The sequence below is a fragment of the Mastomys coucha genome, unplaced genomic scaffold (assembly GCF_008632895.1).
Source record: "Mastomys coucha isolate ucsf_1 unplaced genomic scaffold, UCSF_Mcou_1 pScaffold15, whole genome shotgun sequence".
In the NCBI taxonomy this organism is placed as follows: Eukaryota; Metazoa; Chordata; class Mammalia; order Rodentia; family Muridae; genus Mastomys; species Mastomys coucha.
The window spans coordinates 159082455-159094443 of NW_022196897.1; the positions used below are offsets into that span (position 1 = coordinate 159082455).

At 50.0% G+C, this 11989-nt stretch overlaps 1 long non-coding RNA gene across 1 annotated transcript; it reads left to right on the forward strand.

The window, feature by feature from the left end:
- The first annotated feature begins 7612 nt into the window (after positions 1 to 7612).
- LOC116092568 lies at positions 7613 to 8264 on the forward strand. The gene is made up of 2 exons (XR_004119336.1): positions 7613 to 7839; positions 7974 to 8264. It is a non-coding gene; the product is annotated as an uncharacterized LOC116092568 (long non-coding RNA).
- The last annotated feature ends 3725 nt before the right edge of the window (positions 8265 to 11989 follow it).

An 11989-nucleotide genomic window follows, 5' to 3' on the forward strand; every position in this document is an offset into this window, starting at 1 on the left:
GCACCTAGTTGAGCAAACTCTTCATTTCACATCTGTGATGCAGGGGAGTGGCTCCCAGAATTAGCTTGCAAGGGAGAGGGAGGTACTCGGCCAGTGTGGCTGGTCAGTGTGGTGGGTTGGAAATGCACTACTGTGTTCTGAATCTGCTGTGGGTTCAAGAAAGAACAGGGCTGAGGTATGGCTTAGAGGAAGTGCGCTTGCCCAGCGTGGAAAGAACTGGCTTCTCTCCTTCCTGGACAGAGGTCAGGACTAGACCTGATGCCTAGAGTGGTGAATGACTTAACGTCTCTAAAGCTCAGAGTTTTCATCTACAAAGGGTGATAATTTTGGCTATTAGGGTGTTGTGATGACTCTGTATGAAGTTGCCAAATAAAACACAGGACACCAATTAATTTTGAATTTCAGAAAAACCATGAACACCTTTTTTTTGTATTCATAAGTCTCAAACACGGAATGTTTACTCCCTAAACCTGCCGGGCCCCTTTCAATAGATAACACAGGGGAGGAGGCTGACCAGTGCTGGTCTGATGGCATCTGGCTAGTGCCCGGTCTGATGGTGTCTCACTGGAGGTAAATGGTGGTTCACCTGTCCTGTGGTTAGACTGGACAAGGTGGGGGGTCTGTCAGCAATGAAGCCACACAGACCAGCTCCCCACCCTTCACCATTCTCATTCTGAGTAACTTCTGCTTTGCCCGCCCAGCCTCTCTCAGAGTCCCACTGTCCCAAATCCGAGTCAAGTTTCCTTTTCTATGGAAAGCTGTCCCCTGCTCCTGGGTGGGGCTGTGGCTTCAGAATGACTTTGGGGTGGGCAGGAGGCCCTGCTTCCTAACTCTTACTGGAAAGGAGCTGCCTTCCAAGGCCTGAAAATGCCGATGCCCTGAAGATAGTTCTAGAAGTTCTCCTCCCATAGACTAAGTCCTCCCTCTGATTTCCTCTTCCCATGATTCTCCTTTTCTTGAGACCTTCCCCCCCCCCCAGAATCCTCCTTTTCTTAGAACCTCTTTTTTCCTAAGATCTTCCTCTTCCCTTCTTAAGCCCAGCAAGCTCGTTGTGGTAGCCCACACCTCTAGGGTACAAGAAAGAGAGACAGAGTGATCACCAGTTTGAAGCCAGCCTGTGCCTCACATTAAGGTAAGTCAGGGTGACCAGTGGCTTTAGCTCCAGCACTTGGAAGGCAGAGACGGGCAGATCTTTTTGAGTCTGAGGTCAGCCTGGTCTACATAGCTCCAGGAAAGCCATGGCTCCGTAGTGAGACCATCTCAAAACAAACAAACAAGCAAACAAACCCAGCAAAACAGCAGGCTTTACGTAGTTTTTTTCTGTTCTTCCACATTGCCCCATTTTACTTTGCTTCTAATTTTCTCCCCGGATGTCAGTACATTTATCTTTTAAATGAAGGGTGCAGGCACACAGCGTGAAGTTTGCAGACTATGACAGCGCAGGCAGAGCCTGACCCTCATTCCCAGCCTGTAGCGCACAGCAATCTTCTAGCACTAATCTCTTTGGGCCAAGCGTCTGTTCACGGTGTCTGTGCTATTCTCCAATAGCACAGTCTTTGTTAGATGTGGAGGTTTGGATAGATATGGCCCTCTTTCTATTTGATTGCTTGCCCCACAAGGAGGGCCACTATTAGGAGGTATGGCCTTGTTGGAGTATGTATGATCTTGGAAGAAGTGTGTCACTGTTGGGGGTGGGCTTTGAGGTCTATGTCCAGTGACACAGCCTCCTGTTGCCTGTGGGTCAAGTGTAGAGCTCTCGGCTCCTCTAGCACCATGTCTGCCTGCACAAGTGCCATGCATCCCACCATGACTAAACCTCTGAAACTGTAAGCCAGCCCCGGTCATGGTGAGAGTTGCCCTGGTCATGGTATCTCTTCACAGCAATGGAAGCTAAGACACTAGAGCTTTGGATCCAGGGGTGATCCAGTGGGAACCTGAGACACAGACCTATTCTCTCATAGACAGCCGTAGACGTTGCTTCTAGTGTGCATTCTTACACACAGCCTGAGAATTCTGAGCAGATCGGCAAGAGCAGGAACCTTCAAAACCATCGTGTCTCTGTGTTGTCCCAAGAGTATTCTTCACCCTGCCCACGGGGCACCATAGAGCAGATGCCATAAAGTGTGACTTTTATAGATCCCATAATAAAGTCAGGAATAGCATAATCACGTAGCCTCATAACTGAGTGCTGGGATGGCCTTGCTATGTGCGGGAGGGGAAGGGCTGTCTTCCTGTCCCGGTGTGTGGACAGGTCTAGGAGTTACCTACCGAAGAGAGATTAACAGGGAAACAACACGCAACTCTTCCTTCATGGCTGATGTCAACTTGTCATGATCTAGAATCACCTAGGAGATGAGCTGCCACCACGTCTATGAGGGGTTGTCTACATCAGGTAACTGAGGAGCATCTTCACTGTGGGCATCATGGTTCTGTGGGAGGGGGTCCTGGACGGAACAAGTGAGCTGAACACCAGCATTCATCTCCCTAAGCCAAGCTCCTTCCACCACGGCTTCCCCACCATGCTCTTCCTTAAGTTGCTGTCGTCAGGAACTTGATCTCTGTGATGAGGAAAGACGGCGGCGTTGCATCTGTGCATCCAGGGAGGTCTTCATACGGGAAAGGATTGCCCTCGGAAGCAGACAAAACTGGGAAGTGTATATACCACCTGAACAAGGAACAGGAAGTTGAAACACGCCGGGAACAGGGGTTAAGCCTAAGGCCCCTGAAGCGTGAGGACCTGAGGAGGGAATATTTAGGAGCCGCTAAGGAGGACCAGGGCTCTTTCAGAGTGCTTGCTTAGACAGTTTCAACCAGAATGTGACACCTGTTTCTCGACAAGAAGTCTAAGTTCCCACCCTGGGGCACACAAGTGCCTTCCTCGGAGGACAGTCACTCATTAGCCTGCATGAAGACACACAGCCAAGGGTCCGTCTCCAGGACCGAGCGACTCCAGTCTCCCTCTGTGGTTTCTGATAAAGCCTGTGACGGAGCTTCTCAGAGAGATGAGCAAGTCAGAAACCTGTCCCCAGTTCAAGGTCTTCCGCTTTAATCATGGTTTCTGGGTGCTTTCTGTTGCTGTGATAAACACAGTGACCAAAATCAATCTAGAGGAGGAAAGGTTGATGTCAGCTTACATTTCCCTAACACAGCCCATTGAAGGAGGCGAGGGCTGGAGTTGAACCAGGAACAGAGGCGAAAGCCGTGGAAGAACAATGCCCGCTGTCTCAAGCACAGCCAGCTTTCTTCTTTTTCGTTCTTGTTTCGTTTTTGTTTTTGGACGCAGGATTTCTAGGTGTATCCCTGGATGTCCTGGAATTTGCTCTATAAATCAGGCTGGCCTCACACTCAGAGATCTGCCCACCTCTGCCTTCCCAGTGCTAGGATTAAGGTTTTGCATGTAGCGCCAAGCCCAGCATCACCTAGCTTTCTTACACAGCTTGGACCTCCTACCTCTGGATGGTGCTGCTCAACGTGGGCTGGGCTTTCCCACCCAATCTCTCACAGACACACCAACTGGCCAATCTAACAGTGGCAATTCTGCGCTTGAGGTTCCCACTCCCCAGGTGACTGTAAGCTATGTCAAGTTGACCATAAAAGCTAACTAGCACAATTGCACGGGTGAGTTGTAGAGATTCGGACCTTAAGTGCCTTCAGCATTGGCCTTCAAAGATGTATCTTCCTCAGGGTGGATCCTCAGGGTGGCCTGTGAAAGGGGCGTGAGGATTGAGGACACAGGACACAGGCCAGCTTGGCTAGCTGGATGGTTCAAAGGCTCTGGGACACCCTTCTCCATCAGCCCACAGACACTTGACAGAGAGAATCAAGGAACACGCTTTCATGACTCCTGTTGGAAGGCTCATACCAAGAGACCAAGACGGTCACCCAGTGCAGAGGAGCCTCAACCTTACAGAGTGTAAGTCCCTGGTCTCCAAGGATCTGTGTTCTCATCTGAGCAATAGGAGCATTCCGGAAGCCATCTCAGAGGTGTCCGTGAGGATCCTAGGACAGGAAGAATACACAGCACGCATGCTTCATCTATGAGGAGGCTATGGTAAAGTTTTACACCTCAGTCAGTCAGCACCTCTGACTGGTCATTGTGACCTCAGCCTTGGCCACTCCTTTATGCCTTGTCTCCACTCTGCCCAGCACTCCCTCCATCAGCATGGGGCTTTGCTTTGCTTTTTTTCTTTTCCGAGACAGGGTTTCTCTGTGTAGCCCTGGCTGTCCTGGAACTCACTCTGTAGACCAGGCTGGCCTCAAACTCAGAAATCCCCCTGCCTCTGCCTCCCAAGTGCTGGGATTAAAGGCGAGTGCTACCACCGCTGTGCAGCATGGGGCTTTTCTTGGCTCTACCTTCCAGGGTGCCACCCTCCACCTTGGGATTCTTACACAAGCCCCTCCCCATTCCTTCCGGACTCCTCCCCAGCCCTGCTGAGTCAGGAGAATCCACTGTGGCAGCTGCTAGTTCTCAGAGTCCACTGTGGCTCTTCCTTGAAGCTGGTCCCAACTAAGTTATAGTACTCATATAAAATAGACAGCAGACTGCAATACTCAGCTCCCCCCCCGCTCCCCAAATATAAGAACACCTCTTTATTAAACTTGTGTATTGGCAACACAGTCAAATGGAAGTATTGGAGGCTGGTTTACATAAAATTAACCATTCAAATAATTTTCACGTGAGTCTTGTTTTTTAAGTATGGCTAATAGAAATTTTGAAATTCCGAATGTGGCTTGAATGTGTGGCTATACAGCATCTTAAGTCTAAACGGGAACGCTTTCCACGTGGGAGTGAGGTGAGCATGGGGCTATGCTCTGCTGCATGAGTCTGGCAAGCCTGCCCTACAGACCTGCCCAGGGCCTTGCCTCTAAGGCTGCATTTCCCAGCCTTCCAATGTGCATGCCGGTGATCTTCTATAATGGAGATCTTCTATAAGGATCTTCTATAATGGAGATCTTCTATAAGGATCTTCTATAATGGTTCCAGAGCAGGGGGCCTTAATTTCCATGGCCTCTAAGCTTCAGACCCCATTACAGAAGCGGGGCTTCTCTGGTTAGTGTCAAACTGAGACACCCCCCCCCCCGGAAGTCGGCACTGGGTCTGACAGGATTGGCTGTGTTGTAGCTGCCTTTTCTGGAAGTAATAATAGAATTTTGAGAATGAGTGTGCGTGTGTTAGGGATGTTGTTTTGTTCTCTCTCTCTCCCCTGTCCCTCTCCTCTTCCCTCCCTCTCCCTCTCCCCTCCCTCTCTCCCCCTCCCTCTCTCCCCCTCTCCCTCTTCCCCTCTCTCTCCCTCCCTCTATCTTCCTCCCTCTCCCTCCCTCTCTCCTTCTCTCTCTCTCTCTCTCCCTCCCTCTCCCTCCCCCTCTTTCTCTCCCTCTCCCCCTCTCCCTCCCTCTCTCTTTGTGTTTTTGTTGCTTTGTTTTGTTTTGTGTGTTGTTTTTTGAGGCAGGGTCTCTGTGTAGCCTGACTGTCCTAGAACTTGTTTTGTAGTCCAGGCTGGCCTTGAACTCACAGAGATCTGCCTGCCTCTGCCTCTACCTCTGCCTCTGCCTCTCAAGTGGTGCTAGGATCAAAGGTGTGCTGCCACCACCTAGTTAAAGCAGCAGCTCTCAAGCTGTGGGTTGTGACCCTTAGGGGGTCACCTATCAGATCTCCTACTTGTCAGGCATTCATTATGATTCGTGACAGCAGAAAAATCACAGTTGTGAAGTAACAACAAAATAATTTTATGGTTGGGGTCACCACAACATGAGGAACTACCTGCTTTAGAGAGGAGCAGCACTAGGGAGGCTGAGAACGACTTTTAAAGCTGTCTTATGTCATCGGCTTGAGTGCTGGCCATTGCTTTCCACTTCACGAGGTTTGAGAGAGCCACCTCTTGCTGTGAGTACTGGCACTTCCTGTGACGTGAGGGGAAGCTCAGTCACCGGGAGAAAACCCGAGCAACGTTCCAGAACACTCCAAGAAGGATGGAGAAGCAGCAGGTGTTTGAGGCCATTGAAGAACTGCAGGGAAGTCTCAGAAAATCCATAGGACTTCAAACAAGCCCCAGCTCCGACTCCGTGGGTCTCGCTGGCTGACACAGCCTGCCTGGCTGCCCGAACTTGGTTTTGGTTGTCATAGAGGAAAAGTCTCCTCTTATTTGTCATTTACTTCCGGTTCCTGTCACAGCTAGGGTGTTTCTGATCGCTCTTTATCTCTGTACAGAAGGCTTCTCCACACGTCTGCCCCTGTTTGTATATCGGCTTTCAGGGCCAAAGCGCATTGACACAAGAGAAGCCCTAGTGGAGAGGAAGTCCTACTTCACATCGTGGCTGATGTTTTCCAACCTCAGAGAACTTAGTTCCCTGCGGGGGGAGGGGAGGTGTCGGTTGTTGGTTGTTGTTTTTTTTTTTTTTTTTTTTTTTTTTTTTTTTTTTTTTTTTTTTTTTTTTTTGTTCCGGCATTCTGCTGGCGATGAGATGAAGCCGTTTTGTTTGAGTCCTGGCCCCCTGGCAAATGCTTATTTTAACTGACACTCAGGTCAAAGGCTTGTTTGTCATGTCCTTTCATTTCGGTTTTATGGCAAATTAAATTATGCTTGCGGTTAAACAAAATTACATTAAGAGCCATATGTGCCAGAGGAGTTTTGCAGAGGGTATCGTATATGTACCTTAAAGAGCACCCCCACCCCATTCTCTGTTTAAAATGGATTTTTCATAAACTCCGGAGTCACCAAGTAAAATAATGTCTCTCATGGAATCAAACAGCTTGGAGGAAAACAGATGCAGGGTGTGCAGCGATGCTGGCGCACGCACGAATACACACACACACACACACAGAAAGCAGAGCAAAGATCTTTTCTGTCAGAGCTTGGACATGAAGGGATTTGTGTAAATTGCTGTCTTTTGCAGAAGGAAGCAAGCCTCGCTTTCCTCTCTCTGAAGTTGTTATGACATAAGAAAACAGAATCTCTTTAAACCTGGAATTTAATTAATTCTTTAAAAAATAATTTAGCAGAGTATGTTAGAAGGGAAAGGGGTGGGGGAATTTCCGATTAGATCCAAATAAGCGGGCCTTAATCACCCTGATGAAGGCGTAATTTGCAAAACACTGTAAGACAGTAACATCTTCCTCATTTCGGGGCGGGGGGGGGGGAGAGATTTTTTTTAAAAGCGCATTGACAAAAAAAAAAATAAGTAGAACATTTTAATTAAAACTCATAAAAGTTGTGGCCATCTGCTGGAGATTGTTCGGCGGGGCGGTGATTAGCGGATGCCTGCACCGGGATAATGGAGCAAGCGGCGGTTATTGGCATCCTCGCTGGGCCCTGTGTGAGAACGCGCCGGCCTGGCCCTGCAGAGGGGCCGACGTCTATTACATTCCAATAAGTGTCGCCCGGGAGGGAGGAGGGCGGGGCGGGGAGCGGAGTTAAACACAGGAAACAAGCGCCAAGTGTGTGCAATAAAAGTGATCACAGCCCTGAGCTGCTGATGTCAGATCCCCGGGTCGGGGGTCATGGGGGTGAGCGCTCTGAAAGCGAGCGGCGGGCGCGGGGGGCGGCGCGCGCACAAAGGGCCCCCGAGCGCCTCGTTAGGGGCGCGTTTGATGGGCACGGTGCCCCACGGGGGCCCCGGGCCGTGTCGATGGGATAATTACGATGATCTAACGGCCGGGCTCTTTTGCATGCAGCCTTGCTGAATGGGACGCCTGGAGGCTGCATTGAGGCCGGCCGGTGTAAACTGTGGGGTGCCTCGCCGACTCGGAGCCGCGGAGGCTGGCGGCGGGTCAGCTCCGACCCCTGCGCATTCAGCCTTTGAATGGGCCGCCGCCTTTGAGCCGCGAGTGACAGATTGGAGGTCAGCGGCTGGCAGATGGACCCGCCCCCGGTGCACGAGCGACAGCCGGGAGGAGGGGACTTCTCCACTGTTAAAAACCAGCCTCTTTTTAAAAAATGGCATTTATTTATGTATTTATCTATTTATCCATTTAGTTACTGTGTGCACACGCTCGTACACGGCAGTAGCGCGTGGATGAAGGTCGGAGGACAACTCGTGGGAATCGCTTCTCGCCAGTGGGTCCCAGGAACCGAACTCAAACAAACAGGCTTGGCAGCGAGAGGTTTTTAACCTGATGCCCCCCTCCCACCTCCACTCCGGTTGTGGCTCCGGAGAAGTTCTCTGGCAGCTGACCTGGCCCCTGCCAAGGGCACCAGACCCCAGTCCAGTTCTCTTGGAGGGGAAATGAGGGGGCGGGGTGAGAATGGATACTTGGTGCCTCAAAAGGATGAGAAATGAGTTCAATGGAACCTCATCAATCCATAGAGATCCAGTCCCTTTGGGCTCATTGTCTCAGTTCAAGCTAATGGTGGGCTTTGAGCCAAGCTTGTGTAAAGGCCTCGTTGTAAATTATTCTGTAAAAATAAGAGCTGTGAGCTACCACAGTGGCTCAGCCTGCGAACGAGCTTGATGCCAAGACTGGTGGCCTGGGTTCGATCCCCCAGACTCACAGGGTGGAAGCAGAGACTAGTTCTGGCAAATTGTCCTCTGACTCAGGCACACCCAAAACAAATATATGAGACTTTCTCATTTTTTTTTTAAGATTTAGTTATTTTATTTATATGAGTACAGAGCAGCTGTCTTCAGACACACCAGAAGAGGGCATCAGATCCCATTACAGATGGTTGTGAGCCACCATGTGGCTGCTGGGAATTGAACTCAGGACCTCTGAAACCTGGTTAAGTTCTCTTAACCACTGAGTCATCTCTCCAGTCCCCATGAGACTTTTTTAAAAAGTGACAGTTGTGACCATTTAGCACCTAGATCTCAGACACGGAGCCTAGGACTTTGTACCAGGACTGGGTGCCCAGTGGCTATTGGGGTGAATAGGAAGAGAGTGCAGGAAACCACTGTCTCTTCTTTCTGGGGAATGTCAGCCATCAGTTTCCACTGAGAAACTTTCCTCCTCCTAGAAAGAGTGCAACGTCCTCCCCCACTTCACACCAGGCCCATGTACAGGGGCTCCCTCTCTAGGATTACCCATGATTCTTCAGTCCTTACGTATGCAGCCCCTTTGGAATCTGCAGTGGCCCTCTGCTGACACCATTTTGCTTCGGTGAATCTGGGATTCCTCTCGGGAATGCTGCTTGGCACCAAGACCAAAACTGAGCTTTTCTTATGCAAGTGCAAGCACTCCTCACCTGGGAGGGCAGGGTCATTCTCAGCTTTCTTCCTGATGGCTATGAATGTATCTTCTGTGTGACCTGTACATTATTTTCCCGATGATCTGAGATGAGATGATATTTCATGGACTCAGAATTCACGAGGGACGAGAGTCCCAGACAATGCACACCTAGCCATGCGGGGTCTTCTTCCAGCAGCACACACTGAATCCGTTATTTTTGAAACCCAGGAACCTTCTTCTTCCAGATGGTAATTGGCAGGAATGGTGTGTGTGGTATGTGGTGTGTGTGTGTGTGTGTGTGTGTGTGTGTGTGTGTGTGTGGTGTGTGGTGTCTGAACATGCAAGCATGTACATGTCTGTGTGTGGGTATGTGTGTGTGTGTGTGTATGTGTGTATTGTGTGGTGTGTGCTTGTGTGTGTATGTGGTATGTAAATGTGTGTATGTGGTGTGTGTATGTATGTATGTATGTGCATATGTGTATGTGTGGTGTGTGCGTGCATGCATGTACATATACATGTGCATGTAGTATGTGAATGTATGTGTGTGTGGAGTGTGGTGCGTGGTATGTGTGTTCGAGTGTGTGTATGTACATGTGCATGTGTGTGTGGCCCTTCCAGGGAAAGATGGAGCTCCTGATATTTTATTCACTCTCTTCTTCATTCAGTGAAGTCCTGTTTTTATAGCCCCCAGTTTGAGAATAACTTCCTCAGTGTTGGTCCCCCGAAGTCACAGCCAAGGACCAGATGACCCCGAGGTCCCTGAACCACATTTGGAAACAGTACTCCTCACAGCACAGGGCATCCTGTAACTGACAAAATGAAGTTGTCAAGCATGTGAGACGCAGCTCTGCTCCTCCTGGAAGAGGGATGGCCTTTATCTCACTGGTGGGAGACTGGTCTTCCTAAAGAAAAAGAAGGTGGCTTCCTGTGGGGTCTCAGCATTTAGGGGTTTCCTGCTGCCACGGAGCCACCTGCTTCCAACCCTGGATCCCAAGGCCCTTTCTATTCCTCACCCCTCCTCCCAACAGCCGTCTCCGCACACAGGCGCGAGCGCGCGCACGGAGCAGGCGTCAGCTCGGCTTCTCCCCTTGCACAATGAATTTCCCTGCTGTGCACCTTGCTTTGCCTTCTCCCATCAAAATAGCTGAGTCAGTGTTCCCTGCTGTGAGCTGGCCATGGCCTAACTAGGCAGTGAACCTTTCTGTTTATCTCAGTCTCAGCGTTATAAATGACATTCTTGAAGCCAGCCGCGCTCAGTGCGTGCCTCGCCCCGAGGCATGATGACTGGAGTCGGATCCACAGGAGGGGAAAACTGACTCCCACTTCTGACCTCCACATTCCTGTAACACACCTATACATATCCACACACAAATGATATAATGTCAACAAAATATAATATTAAAAACTGGCTTTCTTCTCAACTCGTACCTGGGACCTGGTATCTGTTACTCAGATCCTTACAGCGGACACACTGAGCTCAGAGGTAGGGTGGGGGTGGGGTCGAAGTCTCCACAACCACGGGCTGGCTTCTTTCCGTCCTCCACAGTTTGCTCCTTCCTGACAACCTGGTGGGTACCTGGCTTTCTCAAGTTTATTATCAGGTAGCTATTGAAAACGTTTACAGGTGCTGCCCACTGCTAAACTGCTCAGGTGAATACGGAATGGAATGATCCCTTAGGCCAGAGAGGGTTCCCCACTGACCCTGAATTTAGAAATCCCTAGTACTGTGGGACCCCTGGATTTCTTTGCTCCTAAGTGGGATGCTCTGAGCTGTGTTTGCACTGTAGGAATGAGGGAGAAACCCTCCTTGGAGTATTAACCTCCCTCTGCCAGTCACTTGCCTCCACCTGGGAACCAGGACCCCGTGGGGATCATGCACCTGCTCCGGCTTACTTAACTAGTGAATTTGGCGGGATTCCCTTTCCCAGACTTCAGCCAAAGCCCCTTAGTCATCTCCACCCTGTCTTAGTAATGGACAGCCTGGATTGTACTGGAAATAGGTCTCAGAGCCTTCCAAATAAGTAAAGAAAAGATGTAAGCAAAGACTGATGCAGGTGCGGGTGAGCCGGGGCTCTTGGTTCCTTGCCTTCCGAGACAGGCTTGTAAATTCCAGGCAGATATCAGAGATGGAGTTTCTCTTAGCTGTTACTTTGGACCGAGGGCTTCTGAGCACTGGGGCTTTGCAGGCTGTATTCCTAGCAGCCCGCTGCAGTTTGCTTTCTTTAAACCTTGTATCCTTTGGGGGACTGGAGGGGAGGGAGGGCTCTGAACATAGGACTTCCCAGTTGCTCCAGCTACACACTTCTTTCGTTCTGTGAGCTTGCCAGCTAGCTATCGGTCCTCCTGGGGAGCAGTGCTGGTCTCCACCCTAAGAGATACTGGTCCCAGCTGTGGTTTTGGGTATTGTCACAAAACTGGACCGTGAATCTGGTCTTGAGATGTTGTAGACTCTGACATTTAAAAAGATATTTTGAGGTATCTAATGTCTGCTACAATCTCGATCTGCCTTTTGTGGCTTCAGTGAAATACAGTTTGTGTTGGTTTAAGGAAAAGTGAGCTTGCTATTCTCCCAAAGACCATAAATCTTTCAAAGGAGCCAGAAATAAGCTCAGGGGTGGGGTGCACACCGGGCTTGTTAGTGCAAGCTAGTAACACCTGCACTTCAGAGCCTAGGGCAGGAGGATCAGGAATTCCAAGCTAGCCTGAGCCACAGAGTGAGTTGTAGACTAGCCTGGGCTACAAAAACTGTGAGCCTCAAATACAACAAAAGGAAAGGAAATAATTTGCTAAGTTCATTGCAGGGGTTCTCTGTCTCTCCCTCTCTCC